This window comes from Epinephelus moara, chromosome 21 (assembly GCF_006386435.1).
Source record: "Epinephelus moara isolate mb chromosome 21, YSFRI_EMoa_1.0, whole genome shotgun sequence".
Lineage (NCBI taxonomy): Eukaryota > Metazoa > Chordata > Actinopteri > Perciformes > Serranidae > Epinephelus > Epinephelus moara.
This window is the reverse complement of record NC_065526.1, coordinates 18,154,628-18,161,864: the sequence shown is the minus strand read 5'-3', so window position 1 is coordinate 18,161,864 and position 7,237 is coordinate 18,154,628. Positions and strand designations below refer to the sequence as shown.

At 41.6% G+C, this 7,237-nt stretch overlaps 1 protein-coding gene across 1 annotated transcript in view; it reads right to left on the bottom strand.

Moving 5' to 3' along the window:
- The window catches only part of LOC126383016 (cAMP-specific 3',5'-cyclic phosphodiesterase 4B-like), a 98,080-nt gene extending 94,010 nt beyond the window's left edge, over positions 1 to 4,070 (bottom strand). Inside the window, exon 1 of the mRNA XM_050033366.1 lies at positions 3,998 to 4,070. The gene's annotated coding sequence lies outside the window, so the exon portion shown is untranslated. The remainder of the gene's footprint in view (positions 1 to 3,997) is intronic.
- Between the last annotated feature and the right edge of the window lie 3,167 nt (positions 4,071 to 7,237).

Genomic DNA, 7,237 nt, shown 5'->3' with positions numbered 1-7,237 from the left:
ACACACACACACACACACACACACACACACACACACACACACACACAAGGTTAGCGCAAATTTCATTAGCGCAACAAAACTGCAGTCCCACAACTGTGAAGACCTTTAATATATGTGCACAATCTTGCACATGTTCAGGCCCAGTGGAGTTGGAATATTACCAGAGTAGTGGAGACATGTGGATGCTGGTAACACTGTGTGTGTGACTGACTGGGCAGAAATGGACTGCTGTGGTGTGACCAACACACACATTTTGCTCTTAACCTCAGTGAGAGAAGAAGCTTCATGGTTCAGCTGCACCAGATAATTCTGCAAACAAACCCACATGCTCACATGAAACACTATAAGACAGTTGACTTGCCAAGAAATTAGGTCTGAATTAGGGCTGCACAGTGTGCAAAAAGTCATATTGCAATTATTTTGACAGATACTGCAATGAGAGTCATGATTTCAGCGGTAAATTTGCATTTATTTTCCACTGAAAATGATGGTGATGTGATTTTTGCTGGGGTCTGTACCAAACAAGCACATTCCCTTACATCTGGAATATGATTTGTAGGCCAGGGCATCTCTGGAGCATCACAAAGCTGCATTTATAATGGTATATATTTTATTCATATTACCTTTGTGAAAAAATTGCAGCTCCTGTGTTTTGTTGGGAGAAAGGTATTCACACACCCAATGGTCTTGGATGCAGGTGCGTTGGAAAATACCACTTGACTCTTTGAACAGAAAATCCTGCACACTGCTCGAGCTCAGCTTCACAATTTATTAGTAACACTAACTTTTCGGTCCTCCTGGATCTTTGCATTGAGTGTTGAACACTCTCTACTACTCCTGTAATATTCCAGCTCCACTGGGCCTGAACATCTGCGAGAATGTGCACAGATATTAAATGTCTTTAGAGTCTTGAGACTGCAGTTTCATTGCGCTAACAAAATTTATTTGAATGTCTCCCTCCCATTTTGAAAACAATATTTATTTCAATTGGAATACATCAGAATTTAATTGATTACAACCCTAGACTATAGACTGGTAACAGATCTGAAACTGAGACCAAAGCCACAGCGGAAGTGTCCATGGTCTCATGTCGCAGTTCAGTTCCTCTATGTCCATCTTCTGTTTCATTGCATGCTGCACATCTGGAATTAACAGGTCAGCTACAAATCCCCATCCAAGCTATCTCAGCCTAATTCTTTCGCCCACACATATTTTTATTTTTTCATTTTACCTATATATGTAAAAACATGTGCCCCTATGCAGCAAGTCTTAACTACTATGGAACAGTTAGACCAGAGGAACACTTTGGGTTTCTCCTTACATCACCTCACTCAAAGGGATAGTTAGGATCCTTCAAACTGGGGTTGTATGAGGTACTTATCCATAGTCAGTGTATGCCATACAATAGATGGCTGTCAGCACGCCCCCAGTTTGGAGAAGCAGGCAAGAGTACTGTCATGGAAGCTAAGCAATGTACTGCTGGGGATAGGCGCAGCAGCAAAAGCTATTTTAGCCACCTAAAAAAAAGTCCCCCTCCAAGAAAATATCAATAGCAGTTTCAGTGTACGCTATACTGGGAATGTTTTTACTGCAGCCTGTTTCGACAGGGAAGTTGCCAGTGGCTTCAGTTCCTTATTCGTGCTCCTGTTATGCCACCAGCATCCACTGACAAAAAGAGGAATTTTAGCTTGCTGAACACAGGAACTGCTGGTCTGCTGCTGCCTGCATCAGTTAGTTTTTGTGACTACGGTGAATCTAAACTAACTGTTTAAAACACCAAAGTCACACAACAACACAGACAAACTACCTGATCGATGCAGCGGTAGATCAGCAGCTCCTGTGTTCAGGCTATTTGTTAAATTACTGTTTTTCTCAATGGAGTCTGGCTTTAAAAAGAGCAATATAGCAGCTTCAGTTTCCCGTCAACAAACACTGTCTGGCAGCGAGGTAAAGCAATGAAAATATTCTAAATATAATGTACGCTTACGCCCCGTTTCCATCAAGCAGTACGGTACAGTTCAGTTCGATACAATTTTTTTCCCCTTCTACTGTGAAAAGTTCAGTTCAGTTCGATACAATTTTTTTCCCCTTCTACTGTGAAAAGTTGTGGATGGTACCAATGGAACCGTTCTGTACCGTCCCCATTTCTGGTCCCCCCTCTGTTGGGGTACCTAGCACACAGATCTGGTACTAAAAGGTTGAGCTGTGAACACTGCAGTCTGTTGATTGGTCAATAGAGGACGGTCACTCTGCTCAGGGCTGAGTTGTGGCTGGTTTTGAGGCTCATGTAACCACTGTTCATGCTGTGGAGAGTTTTAGATACATTAGTAAACTATGACTATAAATTAAAGGATGTCAGAGTCAGAGAAAAAATAACTTCATTCACTGGGCCGACTGCCGGCAATTTTTAAGGTGGGATGTTAACTTGTAATGTTACTGAATGCATGAGCTGACGACGTGAATCTATCAACACGTTAAATTTCACTGTGACAATTTTGATCATTCCCTTAGTCTTAATATGACGTACACTTTTAGTAATGACTGGATATTCAAGTGTTTACATATATTAATTTCGACCAGCTTATGTAAAATGCGTATATTCTAATCCTCACTCAGAGAAAAAAAAAGCATCATGGAGTGTTGTTCCTGTGGGCTCCGGCAACACTAAACCCCTGAGCTTGCCTGAGAAGGACTAAATGCACAAACCTGCTATTTCTAAATATCCCATGGAGAGAGACTCTCACTGCAGCCTGTTCTATTTTGTTCTGAAAACGTCTGCGTGCAGCCTCGTTCTGTGGACGATAAATAATACGTTTTGTAGTACACTGCTTGCTTTAGTGTCAGTACTACTGTCTGCTTCTTCAAGCTGGACGCATGTCAATTGTCATCTACTGTAGACAAAACACTGACTGACTCCAAACTATCCCTTTAATGTGCAATATAACCCTGTGGTAGATGCCAAATGACTTACTGTGTATGTGTTGGCTAACTGGCTCAGCACAATCAATCACTAACAGAGATGATGGATACCCCACTGTTACAATCATCCCCACTCTCCCCTATCACACAGACTATAAAAAGGTCACTATTGAGTCTGTATATTGATACAAGTCAGACACATTAACAGAAATATGATGTTGATTTCTCCTCTGGGGGGAAATAAAGTGCCTAACTAGTGCCATTTATTTTCTGGAAGTCTCGGTTGACCTCATTTAACTCAGACTTCACTGCTAAATGGACAGTGATTGATTGTGTAATGGCACAGAAAAACACTTGCTTTATGGACCAAACCCGCAGCCCCTCCTTTGTTAGTTGTGTTAATGTGGGTTTTCCATCACAGCACTCACAAACATTCAGTTTTTCCCACCACGAACACCTTAATCCACAAACTTAAACATATTTTTAAACTCATTTGCTTCTCTGTGATAACATCTCTTTCTGTGTAGAGACAGAAAACACTAGGCGGGAATGTTTATTTTACCTTGTTTGACCTCATCATCACACCTCATGCAAAGCGCCCCTGAACATTTGTGGAGGCTGCATCCAAAGCAGCTCATAACTCACGCACTGACAAAAACTGGACCGACAAAAGGAAGCGAGATGCCCACAACGTGAAGTCCTGGGAGAGATGGAGAGCACAGCCTACATGCAGACAAGAAGCCTACGTGATGTGACTGAATCAAAAGAGCTCTCAGTGCAACTCAGGATGTTTGACTGGCGATCGTGTTTCCTCGAAAATAGCTCCAGTGCAGCTCAAATGGCGCAAATCTGCCACCTGAGCTGCGTGGAATATCATTTTTTTTGCAATCCCCTGCAGCAACAACATCAGTTATCTTTTGGTTTAATAAACTTTAGATGGTGCGCGCGCGTAAAAGGTGCACGATCAGGTTGAAAATGCATCAAAAGGATTAAAAATATATGAAATATTTACGCGAGGAATTGAGGTAAACACAAATGAGTCTCTCACAGGGCGGGTGGAAGCAGTCTGGAGTCTTACCGGTTGTATTTCCGCTGTCCCACGCGCTGGTGCGGTCGCGGTACACCGTGTTGTCTTCTGTTTCTCTGCCGCGCTTCTGAAGCACGCGCCCCTTTTTATCAGGTTCCATTTGTGCCATTCGCGCTCGTTCCCCTTCCCGACCCCGGGAGCGCATCGATTGGCTTTGACACCGACGACGCAAATCCTTCCGTTTACCAATGGCTGTCAGCGCGCACGCCCTCCCTGCATTCCCACTGCTGCCTGCCCCCCTGCGTCCATTTGAGTCCCAGCCAGGCCCAGAGGAGGGGAGTCTGTATGGATGTGTCCGCTTCACTGGTTTAATGGGGCTACAGCCCCCCCGGCTCTCTGCCTTTTATTGACTCCCTGGTGTGTTTTAGTTGATTGTTTTTTGCTTCTTTCTTTTTTTGAATATTTCATTGCAACAAGTGCTCCTCTCCTACTGTTGACCCTGTGTCATCCTAGTCTATATGACTGATAAAGTAAAAGTGAAGTGAAACTAAATATCACTTATGTATAATGCTGAAATGTAAGTTATCCACATTGCCTGTCTGCTTATGACTTAGAGATGCAAACTTAAATTTATGTTTTAAATAGGGGTGCACAATAACATCGGCAGATCAATGTTATCGGCCAATATCCTCCTGAGACCCTGCGTCCTCATATGAGGACATCACATTTTGGGTTTACTTAACCTTATACTTACTTGAAACTGTTGTCCTTGCTCGTGGACACTTTTTTTGTGCAATCTAGTGGTAGTAAGAGCACACTACACTGATACATGTAAAAACAAGATGGCAGCCATATCTGATATCGGCCAAAAATTCAATATCATGCATCCCTAAATTTAAACTGTGTTGTAGCATGGGCGGATGATGAGACAATGGGGCCCTGGGCACAGACACGCAAAAGCCCTCACCACCTCTCCTACACAGGAGTAAAACCATAGGTGTGCAAAATAATGAACGTAGCAACCGTGATGTCACCCATTAGTTTGTTGACTCCCATTCAACATTTACCATCCTGGTTTTTTGGAGCCAGAAGTGACCATATTTGGACGAGAGGGTGGAGTTTTGGTACAGAGCCCTGCATGGAGCTGTCCACGGGGCTGGATCCCTGACCATTATCGCCTGCTCACGCCCATTCCTGCAGAGTGTCTGTCAGCTCCTACACGCAACCTTAAACATTCTGACCATACATGCCCTCACAACAGTTTATCAGTAGATTGATTCTTCTATCATCCGGCAGAGCAAACACTTTATTTGACTGTGGCATTCAGAAAGATATGCACACCTGTCAGTAATTAGTAGCAAAACGACACTGTAGTGCATAATTACATCCATAATTACAGTTACTGTGGTGTCTCTGGGAGTCAGTGTTATCATTATTATCTGTAATATTCCTGAGAAATTCCTCCAAATTTACATCCAGAAGTCTTAATGAAATGTTCTAATCAAAATTAATATAATAAGAAGGTATAGAAGTTTTAAATTTGAATTAATGCCAGTATTTTTTTTTTTACTGCAAATATATTTTGCAGTTTCCATTGTTTTATAGCTATCTATCAAGATTCAAGACCTTTAATTGTGGTTTCACACCAGTAGCAATAAAATAAGGGCTAGACACACACCGGCCTACATGATCACACATAATAATCCTTTAAAATAAAATAAATAAAAAAACACAAATACAAGAGTAAATCAGTGAGAACATCTACCAAAGTTACACTACTAGTGAAGAGAAGGTAAACAGAAACACACAAGCATGGTTAGACGTGTAATCTACCTGTTCTGTAGTGTAGTGCAGTGGTTTTCCAACTTTCCTTTCAGAAGCAAAAAAAAAAAAGTTCACACCCCTCCACCCCCATATTTTCTTTTATCAATCATTAACAATAATTGAGGAAGCAACTGATAAAAAAGGATCTGTGTTGATTTTAGAGGAACAAAGTTCAGTGTGATAGCATCAGCAAACTCTTGTTTATTTTCTCTACATTAATCATATTAGTTTCACTTAGTTTCACTCTGTATTTTTCAACTGGTCATTCATGCTGCACCTGCAGTGACTCTGTCTCCAAAAGGGGCCTGCCCCACAGTTTGAGCACCACAGGTGTAGTGTAGTGTAGTGTAGTGTGCCCCTGATAGACCTGTCTGTTGTGCTTTACTTCAGTGCTGCTGAATTGTTGTTGCCTGAGAATTGTGCTGCTGGAAAATGTTGCATTGTGCAGCGTTACATTGTGTGAACTCACATTGTGCTGGTTTAAAGTGTGTTGCATTACATTATGATGTGCACACTGTTGCATTGTTCAGCCCTTTTTCATCTTGTGCCGCGTTCAGCTGTGTTGTAACACTGAGTCGTGTGGCTGCGCTCTAACGCCCAACATATTCTATGCTATAGTATCACACCACCACATAATATTGTGTTGCACTGTTTACGATGCTTTAACTGTGTTACTCTGTGAAGCGTTCAAGGCCAGACTCAGCACTCTTTTAGAATAATCTTGATGCCTGTGCTGTTGCCAGGCAACAGCTGTCCTGCAACAGAGATGAATGGATGTCCCTGGGCTCTTTCTGTCTTCATCTCCATCTTTACCTTCATCTTTTATTACTTCCTTCTGTGTCTCTCGCTCCTGTACAGTGTAAACGCAGTGTGACTTTATCACTTTGCAGCAGTTTCTCTCACTCAGCAGGCACTTACGGCCCTTTATGGTGTCATGATATGGATTTTGGGATGTAGCACAACTACTGATTAACATGGTCTTGATGTCACTGACTACAGGGCAGTAGGTGTTTCTCTCAGCAGCATTCTTACCTCTTTTAAGTCAGTGGTTCCCAGCCTTTTTCCTTGAGGGAGCCTTTTTCTATCAATGAGTAAACTGTAAACCCCTGACGAATTCTTTTATTAATATTTTACTTTATATTCAATGCCTAATAATAACAGTACAGAACGACTGATAAACTATAATTAACTCAAACACATAACTGCAGGAAGTCTGTTTCAAACAAGCAATTTGGATGAAATTTGAGCAGATTATTTCCTGTGAATATTACTTCAGAGAGGGGGTTTCCTGTAACTTTTAGGAACTTGTAATTCATTTTTTGTCTTCTTCTTTTTTCTTTAAAAAAATAAATAAATAAAAAAAATTCATATACTCTTTGGTTGTTTCAAATCTGTACTTTTATAATGCAAGACGAGGCAGAGTAGCAGAGTGAAGCCTCCGTGAATATGAATACAGCTTGTGTTCAG